The 14,598-nt window shown below is 34.3% G+C and overlaps 3 non-coding genes across 3 annotated transcripts; all 3 read right to left on the bottom strand.

Annotated features, from left to right (window-relative positions):
• Positions 1–484: 484 nt before the first annotated feature.
• On the bottom strand, positions 485–556 carry TRNAC-GCA (transfer RNA cysteine (anticodon GCA)). Its single transcript has one exon. It is a non-coding gene; the product is annotated as a tRNA-Cys (tRNA).
• A 10,043-nt stretch (positions 557–10,599) lies between these two features.
• On the bottom strand, positions 10,600–10,671 carry TRNAC-GCA (transfer RNA cysteine (anticodon GCA)). The gene has a single exon. It is a non-coding gene; the product is annotated as a tRNA-Cys (tRNA).
• Positions 10,672–12,738: 2,067 nt separating this feature from the next.
• TRNAC-GCA (transfer RNA cysteine (anticodon GCA)) lies at positions 12,739–12,810 on the bottom strand. Its single transcript has one exon. It is a non-coding gene; the product is annotated as a tRNA-Cys (tRNA).
• Between the last annotated feature and the right edge of the window lie 1,788 nt (positions 12,811–14,598).

Here is a 14,598-nt window from a genome sequence, read left to right as displayed (position 1 = left end):
ATATATATATATATATATATATATATAATGTAAATGCACTTCCTTATGGATGATGTTAGAATGAAGAAGAATCTTAGTGTCAATGAATTTCCATAAAATAGTGCTCATAAAATTTCCTTAGGGGTCCATCCCTAACCTTGGACAAAGATGTAATATAATGTATATGCCGGATTTTAAGTACTGCGCTTCTTTGATAGTGAGTAGAGTAAGCAATATCCAGTGACAGAGAAGTCCTATACTATTGCCAGTGGTGTTAGCACTAGGGACGATAGCCCCCATGCCAATAACGTAGGTCCTCTTTTCTTCTTAAAGTGCAAGTATTTTTTCTTGTACTAAGGCGACTAATTCCAGGAGGTATGGAAGATTTTTCTTTTGGAATTTCTTTGGCAAAGGATTTCTTACTCCTTTTCAGTGTAAATTCTCTTTTCGTTGATCTGCCCAAGATGGGAGTGAGACTGGGTGTCGGATTTATAAATGTTTTTCCAGGGGGCGCCCAGGATTGAACCAGGGACCTCTCGATCTGCAGTCGAATGCTCTACCACTGAGCTACACCCCTTTTATTTAAGTAATATTTATCACAGGTTTTTTTTTTTTTTACACCATTAAGTTCTCCATTAGTCGGCCAGTATCATTTATGAACAGTATTTGTCGAAAAGGTTTATTTAGTTATCAAGACTAGTGACAAAATATTCATATTAGATGAATATAAAATTATGTTTAAGGTATGAAATTTGAGTTAAACTTTTTCGAGTAGTTTAGTATAAAATATGTTTTAAGTTTTATACCGATTGCTGTTACTCACACACACACACACACACACACACACACACACACACACACACACACACACACACACACACACACACACACAGATACAATAAACATGTGCTTATCTTACCTTAGTTCCAAGGTAGTATTTTCCTCATATGTATATATATATATATATATATATATATATATATATATATATATATATATATATATATATATATATATATATATATATATATATATATATATATATATATTTATATATATTCCTAGTAGGTGGTTCTTATGACTCACATTTATTACTTTATCGAAAATGGCTCTTGGAAGATATAGGACATATAAAACACAAACAAAAAAATATACGGAGCGGAGGGCTCCTTCTCAAAGGGAAGTCGTGAAACACGTGGATATAAAAATAGTTATATTTTACAGCACACAAGATCAAAGGGAAAATTAACTGAAAACACAGTAAATTACTGCTGCAGAAGTCCTCATGAAGGGGGATAGGAGCTTGGGAATGCCAGGAACACGGACCAGGATAATTCTTTGTTAAATAGGCATCTTTCTGAAACGATATTAGGACCCAAGTTACACATCTAATGCTGGAATTTGGGAATGAATTCCAAACTCTGGGTGCACTGAAGGCGCCATGGGAAGGCGTTACTTGTGACTCAGAGGAAAGAAGCTGTGAACATTCGGGCTTGAACCAAGAAACATCAGGGAATACAAAGTTATAGGCCCAGAAGTTAATAAATGGAAAAGGGGCGAAGTAACGTGACTAGCAACTCGTTTTGGGCACTTTACCACATTTGTTATAAGGCTGTTAAAAACGTCTTCTGCCAGGGACCACGTGTGGGAAAACGACAAAGGGCCCTCCAAGGTATTGCCTCAAATCCCAGATTGGTGTGGAAGAGGGCGCCCGTGGGATGATGAAAAGGCCGCCGTTGAGTATCAGCTCGCGTTTGGAGACTTGCAATCTTCTAAGGCCACTTGGATTGGGGCACGGAGCACAAAGGGCGGCGATGGACTCCACGTGGCGCGCAGCTGAACGGAGGGCAGGGGGCTGACCTGCAGAAGCGTGACTTCTCCTCTTAAACTAGCGACCGGGTGTGAGAGAGAAATCCTGGCCCTGACCTTTTATTGCTTCTGGACAGGGGTAGGGGGCGATGTCCTGACCCAGGTCACCCTTGGCGGCTCTATCATAGAAAACGATCTTACTTTCCTGTACCAAAAAAACAGTGCAAAGCCAGATTACTGTCCCCAACTATTATATCTCTGAGCCCTTATGCAAATGGACTTTCACTGATTCAAACTAACCTAATCCAGTATGTTTTCACAGGTTCAAACAGACAGAGGCCTATCTAAAGCAAAGCAGAAAGGCCCACCACCATAGGTATTTTAAGCACTCAGTAATACATATATAAATATATATATATATATAATATATATATATATATATTATATATATATATATATATAATATATATATATATATATATATATATATATATATATATATATATATATATATATATATATATCTGTGAAATATTTTCCTTTGAAACAGAATTCCATCAAATATAAGTGAGCCCATAGACACATCATCCAAAACGTGGGAAAATAAAGGGCAGGTTTCAGAGACCAAAATGACTCTCCTCAGGCAAATAGTGATTGAGAAAATTTACAGAAAACCGGTATTTATTTCAAAAGATCCATAGGTCAACCGTTAATGCAGGTGGTTGACAATTTCTATTTAATCTTCTTAATTGTCGGTTGGAGGAAGATTTTATCTATAATATTCTGGTCTCAGGAGGATTTTGAGGATCCATTGCATATCTGTTAAATCAAGGCTGACTTCACCATCTGGCTCTTTTGATTTCTGACAATTAAACCGACTATAAATTATACAAACATATTCCAGTTTATTCTGTGGTAACGGTTATTATGTGGTTAAAAATTGCAGAGCTCTTTGTCCGTAACTAAGTGAACGTTTATGCGGTATTAATCTTTGGGGAGTGATTTGCACACAAGGCGTCAAATTGGTAAAAGTCAAGTTTAAATTTGTAAACTTAATGTCTTTGGGGACTGATTTTTGTAGGGCGGTAATGAGGATTTGGCTAAGGTATTTGGCCCTCGATTTGGGACCACCTTGACGTGGTGAGGGGGCCTTCACGAATCTGTTCTGGTTTGAGTCCAAGACCCCCTCGACATGAGACCACCTTGACGTGGTGAGGGGGCTCTTGAATCCCCAGGAATTTGTTTCTGGGTTCGAGTCCAAGAGTCTCATATACCATCATATATTATTTTGGATTAAATTTGTGGATATTTTCACTTTTAGTAAAATTTACTTGGACCTGAATAAACAGGAAAAGATATCATAGCTGGGATTGGGTTTATATCCGAAGCTAAATAGTGAGAACTGTGGTAGGACCATCAACTGCCCGATAATGTTGAGACCCGAGGACCAGAGTTTTCAGGCAGAACTATTTGTTAGGACTGGACCACGGATTCCAGGGTCTAGTTCTGGAATAGGACTCTCGGCATTCTATCCGGTTTGCCCATAACATGATTAGGGTGGGGATGATTGTATTCTTGAAATACTCTCAGTCCTAGCTAGCGGGTTTGGCTTACACTTGGGCCACTCTAATCATATTGTGCCATCCCCTTTGGGGTAGGGTAGGGAGCGGACATTTGGGAGTCAATTCTCACTTGTGCCATTGGTGGAAGAATAAAACTCCATGAAAAGCTGATGATATCTTTTAAGGTTTTCAGGTTTTTTTTTCCTCCTCCTCAAATCTTTATGCAAAGTGAAAATAAAGATTCTGAGTACCCTGGGCCCTTTGATGGTAGTGACTCGGCACTGATGACGACCGATGGAACCTCTTGTAACAACCTTTCTTTGGAAAAAAACAATAAAGAATCTAAATATAATCACACTGGAACCTTATGCTCCAGTAGTCAATAAATCAAAAAAAAAAAGTAAATATCGTCTTGACCCAACCTTGACTCACTTCGACTCCCTCTTTAGGAGTGGAAGTTGGTCAAGATTTCTAACCATGGAAACAGAACAGCAAATCTCAGCCCCAAAGTTAGAAAACTTCTTATTAAAAAGACACTCAACGACAGAAATGTTGTTTAGACAAATAAATGAAGACGTGGCTTATAGAAGCCACAACAAAAACCAGTCTGAGGACTATCTATCAATAAAAAGTGTTGACAATGTAAATGTAAAAGTAAAAAGCATGACACTATGAATAGCATTCAGGGTACTATTGTACTTCCTGAAAATAATGATGATCCAGTTGACAAAAATATACTGTTGGACTCTCTCAAAAATGAGAAATACCAAAATCCAAGACTGTGAGGTATATACAATACCAAGTAAACAAAATAATAAAACATTAAGAATTGCAAAAATAAAATTTGAGGGTCAAGAGTTACCTCAAAAATAAAAATTTTAGGCCAAAATAGAGAACTGAGACCTTTATGTTCCCAAACCACTACAATGTCAAAATTGTAGTAAGTATGGACACACAAAGAAAAACTGTATAATGAACCTGTATGTGCTTATTGTGGATCTGACGAACATGCCACACAATGGAAATGTAGTGAACCAAAATGTGTAAACTGTGGTCAGGATCATCATGCTAGGTCCAAGGAGTGTGTGTACTACATATGCAATACAGAATTGAAAATGTTACAACAACGAGCAGGGATGTCTATCAAAGAGGCTAAATTGGAATTAAAAGTAAGAGGAATGCAAGATCCATCTAAGAAACATTCATATTCCTCAATAACAAGAGCAAAAAAATGAAGCAAAAACGGAAACAGATAGCACAGAAAAGTAAATCTCAAGAAAAAATTAATAATTTAGAAATAAAAAATAAAATGGTAAAGAATAAAGAAACAGGTACAAATGAGATGGATAATATTTTATCCAATTCATTTGAAATATTAATGCAGATAGAAACACAGGAGGATGCTGCTACTAAAGTAACAGAAGAGGGTAGAGATAGACAGGAAATTAAAGATAAAAAAGGCCTTTGGAGAGAACACCACCCAAAACGAAGAAACCAACTATTATTAGAGAAACATCAGTTAAACCAAAGATAAAGGAGATGAAAAAGGAACAAAAACAAAAACAAGCTAAGAATATACCTTTATCTCCTAAAATAATAATAGAACCTATGAAGGCAAATGTCGAGAACACTGAAGAAGTGAAAGAGAATCATACCATAGATGATAATGATTATGTCAAGGAGAAGAGATTACTCCTTCTCCAGTAATTGGAACAAGAGCAAATGAAAAGAGAAATACACATGATAATACTTGTGGATGTAATGATTGTTTCATTGAATTATGCAATAACAACAAAAAGCATAACAAAGATGGTTTAACAAACATTATAAGAAATTTTATGAAATATAGAAAAAAAAAATAAGATTTGAAAACAGATGAATGTCTATTATAAGTAAATTATTAGAAAAATTTGTAAGTAAATTATTAGAAAAATTGATAATACAAAAAAAGAGAGTAAAACTCGACCGCTATAAAAAAATATTTTCAATAGTTATATTATACAATGGAACGTAAATGGTCTACAGACCAGATTACACCTAGGAGAAATACAACAGTTATTAAAAGAATATGAACCAATGATATTATGTTTGCAACATGTCAACAAAACAATATTAACGATAGGTAAATATACCTTAGCATCTGCATCAAGAGAGGAAGAAGGAAATTTAGGTACTGCTATATATGTACATAACAAAGTATGTTATGACAAAGTACCTGTAAACTTTACTGATCTGCAAACGTCGAGTATTAGAATACGAATAAAAAACGATAATTATGTAATTCATAATTTGTACAATCAACCTAATAAAAATTATGACGTTGACAAACTCAAAGAATTACTTAATAATACTAAGGAACCAACGTTAATAGTAGGTGATTTTAATGCCCACAACCCAATGTGGACTGTAATTGTACAGAATCAAATAGAACAGGAAATAAAATTGAGGAATTCATAGATTCATATGACATGTGCTGTATAAATGATAACGAAATCAGCACATATTTTTCTAAAACGCATGGAACATATTCCTCAGTCGACCTAACTCTATGTACAACAAACATAGTAGACAGATTGGACTGGAATACGGTAGACGACTTGCATACAAGTGATCATTTCCCCATATTAATTTCTTTATTACAAAATAACCCCACCAAACATGCCCCTCGATATAACATTTATAAAGCAGATTGGGAACAATATGAATACCACACCAGGAATATCCCACCATTTGAATATTTGAAAGACCATAATGAAACTAATAAATTTCTTGTTGATTTCATTACAAATGCTGCTGATAAAGCAATACCAAAATCCAAATCTCATCCAACAAAACACAAAGTCCCATGGTGGTCTGAAAAACTAACAGAATTAATAAAAATAAAACACCAAATTGGAAGACGACTAAATAATTTGAATAGAAAATTCAGTAAATTAAACAAAACGTTACCAATATTAGAAGTAACCTTACAAAAACTGACTATATTATTATTATTAGAAATTGATACATTAAAACCTCTGTATAATAAAATATCTGCAAAGTTAAAAAAAGAAGTAATTCAAGGAAGAATCATTTCATGGAAAAATATGTATCAGATCTCTCTAAAAATACTCCCATACAAAAACATGGGAAAAATTCAGGAAAATAAATGGTCCATGTTAAACCACCTAGGCATGCCATAATAAAAGATGGAAAAGAATACTTGATCATAAAGAAATTAGTAATGTAATAGGTGAAAATTTAACAAAAGTAAGTAGCAACAAAAATTTAGATGAGCATTTACACAAAGAAAAATAATATAGAATTAATAACAATAAATTTTGAAACAGTAGAAGATATATATTATAATAGAAAATTTAATATGGAAGAGCTAGAATTTCCTCTGTTGAGCAGCAATGAATCTGCCCCTGGAGGTGACAATATTTGTTTTGAAATGATATGCCATTTAGCACCTTTGGCAAAGACATACTTGTTAGAGTTTTATAACCACTTATGGCTTAGAAATTTATTTCCTGATGAATGGCGTAAAGCTATAATTATTCCAATCCCCAAACCTGGAAAAGATCCCAGTAATGTAAACAATTACAGACCAATTTCTTTAACAAGTTGTTTGTGCAAATTACTAGAAGATGGTAAATGCTCGACTAACATGGCACATTCGAGAAAATAAAATTTTAACTCCCACTCAGTTTGGGTCACAGTGTAACAGATCTACATTAGATTCTCTCTGTAACTTAGAAGACCATATACGCAGAGGTTTTGAACGAAAACAAATTACTGTAGCTGTCTTTTTGACATTGAAAAAGCATCTTCGATACTACATGGAGGTATGCTACATTAAAAACTTTACAAAACAACAACATCTGTGGACATTTACCTTCAGTTTATACAAAACTTTTTGACAAATCGCAGTTTTCAGGTGAGAATTGATGATGTTCTGTCTAGAACATTTCCTCTTGAAAATGGTGTTCCATAGGAAGCGTCCTTAGTGGCACACTGTTTACTTTAGCAATTAATGATATCAGTAAAAATCTACCTATTGGTATTAAAGTAACCTGTATATGGATGATTTTGCCATATATTATTCAGCATCTCGAATAAAACATGCAGATGAATCATTAATAAAAGCATAGTAAAAATAGATGAATGGGCTTTATCTGTAGGCTTTAAATTTTTCCATAGATAAAATAAGCAATCATGTTTATAAAAACAAAAATGGAAAAAGGTGAAGAAATAGACTTAAAAATGAAACCATAGTATACCAATTGGCCAAACAGCAAAATTTTTAGGATTAGTATTTGATACTCACATGAACTGGAAAGCCCACATAACATACATGAAATCAAAATGTAAAAAGAGCATTAAACCTAATTAAAAACTATCGAACACTACTTGATAGCCGATAGACATACCCTTACTTTATTGTAAAAGAAGTGCTGTCTATCGTTGATTATGGAAGTGAAATATATGGCTCGGCATCAGACGCATGTGCTGAAAACAGTAGACCCAGTTCATAATGAGGGCCTTAGAATATGTTCAGGGAGTTTTCGATCATCACCAACATCTTCTTTACAAGTTGAATTTGTGAAAGGACCTCTTCTCTCCATAGAGAGCTAGTAACAATGAAGAGTGCTCTGAGAATTCAGACAGATGATTCTCCAACCAAAAAGTATTTGGATTAAAAGATGTTTATAAACAATCATCCACCTTCTTTCCCAATTAGAGCTAGAAGATTGTTTGAGGGACTAAATATAAATATACAATTACCTGTAATATTGAATTGCCACCTCCTTGGACAATGAATAAAATGAGAATTTGTACACACTTGAAATATTTATCAAAAATCATTCATATACTCCAGCATACCATAGACAACATTTAGTAGAGCATATAATCCGAAAAGGTTTACATTACGCAATATCACTGACGGATCTAAATCACAAAACATGGGATTTTAGTATCCCAAAACAAAACGTATCAGTTTCTCTCCCAGACAAAGCCTCTGTATTTACAGCTGAGTTATGTGCAATAGTATCAATAAAAATAATTAGAGAAGTCTCATATAATAATTTTGTAATTTATACGACACAGAAGTGCTATAGAAGCTATTCAAAGCTATAATAAAAAAATAATACTGTGCAACATATAAAGTTCTGACTCATAAATTGTATAATAAGGGGAAAAATATTGAAATATGTTGGATCCCTGCCCATGTAGGGATTAAGGGAAATGAAGAGGCTGATAAAGCAGCTAAAGAAGCGGTCCACATGACAAGAAAAATGTAGACATCCTATATCAGTGACTATACAAGATATATAAAAACAGTCATTATATAAAAAATGGCAAAATATATGGAACAAAAGAACCTGAAAATAATAAATTAAAACAGATAAAATCCAGTGTTGGAAAATGGAGTTCGTCATATCAAAGAGAGAGACAAGCACAAATAATTCTGACACGTCTTCGAATAGGCCATACTCGTTTGACACATGGACACTTAATGAACAGTTCATGTGGCCTTTTACCAAATGCCCAGATTGCAATGTGCTGATAACAGTTAAGCATATACTGTGTGAATGTCCAAAATATAACCTGCAGTCGATTATCAAATTTTGGAAATGAGACCAATAGAAGAAATTTTGTCAGAATCTTCAACATTCTAAATAGCACCCATTTTAATGTGTATGAGAACTGCAAATTAATTGGAAAAATAAAAAAACAAGCAAACTGTATAATGAATTTTAAAACAAGTAAATTTTATGTTTTACCTAATTTATTTTGATTTTTAATAACCTTTTTAGTGACTATGTTGTATGAACTAATGAGTTTAAATGCATTAATTTTGTGAGTGTGTTGCCAGTATGAAAGCGTAAAGCCTTTTTACAGCTTTTAATTTCATTTTAAATTTTCGTTTATCATCATTGACAAGTGATTTTTTTAGGTCCCAGTGCTAGGATTTAGCCTAGACTTGTATTGGCATCGAATCCTTGGGACCACCTTGAGCTGATGGTCAGCTCAGTGGTCTCTTAAACTACAGGAATAATAATAATAATTCAGTCCAAGAGTCTCATATATAATTATATATTTGTTTGGATTAATTTTTGTGGAATTTTCCCCAATGCTAAAATTTATTAGACCTGTTAAATAGGAAAATATATCATAGCTGGGATTGGGTTTATATCCAAAGCTATATAGTGAGAACTGTGGTAGGACCATGGCTGGACTATGGATTCCCGGGGGTCTGGTTCTGGGGACAGAACTCTCTGACATTCTAGCCGGTTTGCCCATAGTGTGATTAGGGTGATTATGATAGTATTCTCGTAATACCTTCGGTCTTAGGAAGTGGGTGTGGCTTACACTTGGGCCACTCTAATCTTGTTGTGCCATCCCCTGTGTGGTCGGGTAGGAACACGGACATTTTGGGAGTCGGCTCTCACTTGTGCCATTGGTGGAAGAATAAACTTCACGAAAGGCTGATGATGTCTTTTTGATTTTTCCTCCTTTTTTACCTTAAATATTTATGACAAGCAGAAATAAAGATTCAAGTACCCCTGGTCCCTTAGATGGTAGCGACTCGACAGATGACAATTGTTGACTTAGTGGGCAGCCCATATGCCCCGGCCCCTGAGTGCTCAGATTGCAGGGTTATAATAACGGTCAGACTTGTTATGTGAGTGTCCAAAGTATGACCAACAGAGTCTTTTAACTTTTGGGAATAAATCAATAAATGAAATTTTGTCATAATCTTTTACATTTTCAGTCGTTCCAATTTTGTTGTTCATGAGAAGCTGTGGTTTGATAGATGAGATATAAAAATAAATAAACAATAAAAGCACGAAAACGTGGCATTTGTCGAATTTAATTTAAAAATTTTTTTTTTTAAATATTACTTACGAATTTAATTTGCTTTTTTAGTAAGAAAGCATGAGTAAATGTATTTATTGTGTGTATATGTTACAGTACAAGAACGTGAGCCTACGTGGTATTTTATCGTAATTTTTCTGGCCAGACTTATAAGAGCTGAAATTCAGCTCAGTGGTCTGGTTAAACTACTTTAATACTACTTACTATTACTACTGTACTTAGGCGACCAAATCTACAGGAAGTATGGAAGATTTTTCTTTTGGAATTTTCTTTGGTAAACGATTTCTCACACGCATTCAGTGTAAATTTTCTTTTCGATGATCTGCCCAAGATGGGAATGAGACATCTGTGGACTGGGTGTTAATTATATAATTTTTTTTTCCTGAGGGGCCGGCGGGGATTGAACCAGGGACCTCTCGATCTGCAGTCGAATGCTCTACCACTGAGCTACACCCCCTTGATATTAAGTGATACATATCACTGGTGTTATTTTGTACACCATTGCCTTCTTCATTTGGTGGACTTGTATCATTGTGAGCAGTATTTGTCGAAAGAATTTAATTAGCTATCAAGACTAATGACAAAATATTCATATTAGATGACTATAAAAATATATGTTTAAGGTACCTTGAAATTTGAGTTAAAACTTTTTTGAGTAGTTTAATACTAAAGTTATTTTAAGTTTTATACAAATTGCTGTTACTCACGCACACACACACACACACACGCACACACATAGATACAATAAACGTGCTTATCTTACTCTAGCTCCAGGGTAGTATTTTTTTTTGATGTATATATATATATTATATATATATATATATATATATATATATATATATATATATATATATATATATATATATATATATATATATATATATATATATATATATGTATATATATATATATATATATGTGTGTGTGTGTGTGTATGACCATGAAAATATAAGGGAGCCCATAGAAATGCCAAAATAAAGGATATATTTCAGAAACCAAATTGTCATGTCTCCTCAGGCAAATAGCGAATGAGAAAAGTTACAGAAAAGCTGTATTTATACCAGAAGATCATAGGTCAGCCGTTAAGTCACTCTGGTTGACAATGTCTCTTTAATCTTCTTAATTATTTGTTGCAGGAAGATTTTATCTAAAATATCTGAACCCCAAGTGCCTCTTGAGAGATTCATTGCATTTCTTTGTTTAATCAAGGTTGATTCCACCAACTGGCTTTTGAAAAAATTACTGCTATAAATTATACAAGACATATTCTAGTTTATTCTGTGATTATGGTTATTTATGTGGTTGAAAATAGTTGAGCTCTGTTGTCTGTACCTAAATGAACGTTTATGCTGTATTAATCTTTGGGGGAGTGATTTGCTTGTGAAGCAGATGCAAGATTGGTCATAGTCGAGGCAAGGGATTTTGTAAACTCCTGTGTCTTTGGGGAATGATTTTTGTTGGACGTTATTCAGGGATTTTGCTAAGATATTTGTGTAGGTAAAAACAAAAGGGTTAGAGTTTCTAAGTGTCTGTGTCAGTGTCTTAATCTTGTCCAGGTGTGGAATTTTTATTTTATTGTTGGTTGTGTCTCTGGTCTCGTTATTGGGGGATTGGTAGAAAATAGTAATACATGGAACCCAGTCTAACATTCGTCTCTCCTTGCAACGAACCATGTACAGGTATCTGGTTTCATTTTGTTCGAAGACGTTGTCCAGCAGGAGCTCGAGGACGGCGTCAGTTTTTGTGATGACGCTGTGACTTCTTCCATCTGAAGGTGTCCTCCACTCTGAAAAACCAGGCCTCTGGGATGTGCGTCGTGAATGGAGACAGGCGGACAGATCTGCTGCGGCATTGTCGTTGGTTGGGCTGGCTGTGTCGGTCATCTTGGTAAATGCACTTCCTTATAGATGATGTTAGAATGCTCTATATGTATACTGTATACACATCATATATACACACATATATATATATATATATATATAACATATATATATATATATATATATATATATATAATGTATATATATATATGTATATAATTGTATTCCTTATGGATGATGTTAGAATGTCTTAGAAGAATCTTAGTCTTGTCAATGAATTTTCATAAAATAGTGCCCATAAAATTTCCTTAGGGTCCAACCCTAAGCTTGGACAAAGATGTAATATAATGTATCTGACAGATTTTAAGTACTGGGCTTCTTTGAAAGTGAGTAGAGTAAGCAATATCCAATGACAGAGAAGTCCTATACTATTGTCAGTGGTGTTTGTACTAGTGGCGATAGCCCCCATGCAAGTGCACAAACGTAGGATACCAATACCATTGGTCCTCTTTTTCTTCTTAAAAGCATTTTTTCTTGTACTAAGGCGACCAATTTTCAGGAATTATGGACGATTTTTTTCTTTGGGAATTTCTTTAGCAAAGGATTTCTTACTCCTATTCAGTGTAAATTTTCTTTTCGTTGATCTGCCCAAGGTGAGAGTGAGACACCTGTGGACTGGATGTCAGTTTTATAAATGTTTTCCCAGGGGGCGCCCGGGATTGAACCAGGGACCTCTCGATCTGCAGTCGAATGCTCTACCACTGAGCTACACCCCCTTGAATGTAGGTGATACATATCGCAGGTGTTATTTTTTTACACCATTAAGTTCTCCATTTTGTTGGCTAGTATAATTTATGAGCAGTATTTGTCGAAAAGGTTTATTTAGTTATCAAGACTAGTGACAAAATATTTATATTAGATGAATATAAAATTATATGTTTAAGGTACCACGAAATTTGAGTTAAACTTTTTGTGTAGTTTAGTATAAAAACTTTTTGTGTAGTTTAGTATAAAAGTTAATTTACGTTTTATACGAATTGCTGTTACTCACACACACACACACACACATATGAAGATACAATAAACATGTGTTTATCTTACCTTAGTTCCAGGGTAATATATATATATATATATATATATATATATATACATATATAAATATATATATATATATATATATATATATATATATATATATATATATATATATATATATATATATATAAGCTGTGAAATATTTTCTGTTAAAACAGAATTCCATCAAATATATGAGAGCCCATAGACACACCAAAATGTGGATAATGTAAAGGGTATATTTCAGAGACCAAAGTGTTTCTCTCCTCAGGCAAATGGTGAATGAGAAAAAGTTACAGAAAAGCAGTGTTTATACCAAAAATCCATAGGTCAGCCGTTAATGCACCCCGGTTGACAATTTCTATTTAATCTTCTTAATCGTTGGTTGGAGGAAGATTTTATCTAATTTATCTGAACCCTAGGCACCTGATGAGAGATCCATTGCATATCTTTGTTAAATCAAGGCTGATTCCACCATCAAGTCTTTGAACTGACAATTGCTGCTATAAATTATACGAGACATATTCCAGTTTATTCTGTGGTTATGGTTATTTATGTGGTTAAAAGTAGCTGAGCTCTGTTGTCCCAACCTAACTGAATATTTCTGCTGTATTAATCTTTGGGGGAGTGATTTGCCTGTGAAGGCGATGTAAGATTGGTCACAGTTGAGGCAAGGGATTTTGTAAACTCCTGTCTTTGGTGACTGATTTTTGTTGGACGTTAATGAGGGATTTGGCTAAGCTGTTTGGCCCCTTTGATTTGGGACCACCTTGACGTGGTGAGGGGCTCTCAATAGTACCCATTTTAATGTTCATGAGAAGCTGCAAGTTAATTGGTAAAATATAAAAAATTAATCAATCAGTATAGTGAATTTTAAAACAAGTAAATTTTATGATTTTACTTAATTTATTTTGAATTTTAATATATACTCAGTGAGTATATATTGAAGCATGAGTTTAAATGTATTTATTTGAGTGTGTTCATTTTCCACTTTTACAGCTTTTAATTTCATTTTCATTTTCGTTCATTCATCGTTGTGACCTGTTAGGTTCCAGAGGATAGCCTAGAAGATCCTTCAGACCCGGCCCCTATGAGAGCTGATAGTCAGCTCATTGGGTCTGGGTTAAACTATTTTAATAATAATTAAATAAATTGAACCCCAGGAATATGTTCCCGGGTTTGAGTCCAGTAGTCTCATATATATATATATATATACAATTATATACTTGTTTGGATTAATGTTTGTGGAATTTTCCACTTTTGCTATAATTTATTGGACCTGTTAAATAGGAAAAGATATAGCTGGGATTGGGTTCATATCCATCAACTGCCCGATAAAGTTTGGACCTGAGAGCTATCAGAGTGATAGCTCAAAGGCGGAACTGTTCTTTATGGATGGACTATGGGTTCCAGGGGGGGTCTGGTTCTGGGGATTGAACTCGCAGGCATTCTAGCGGGTTTGCCCATATTGTGGGATAGGGGTGGGGATG

The sequence above is a fragment of the Macrobrachium rosenbergii genome, chromosome 27 (assembly GCF_040412425.1).
Source record: "Macrobrachium rosenbergii isolate ZJJX-2024 chromosome 27, ASM4041242v1, whole genome shotgun sequence".
Classification (NCBI taxonomy): domain Eukaryota; kingdom Metazoa; phylum Arthropoda; class Malacostraca; order Decapoda; family Palaemonidae; genus Macrobrachium; species Macrobrachium rosenbergii.
This window is presented reverse-complemented; position numbering and strand designations above follow the sequence as displayed.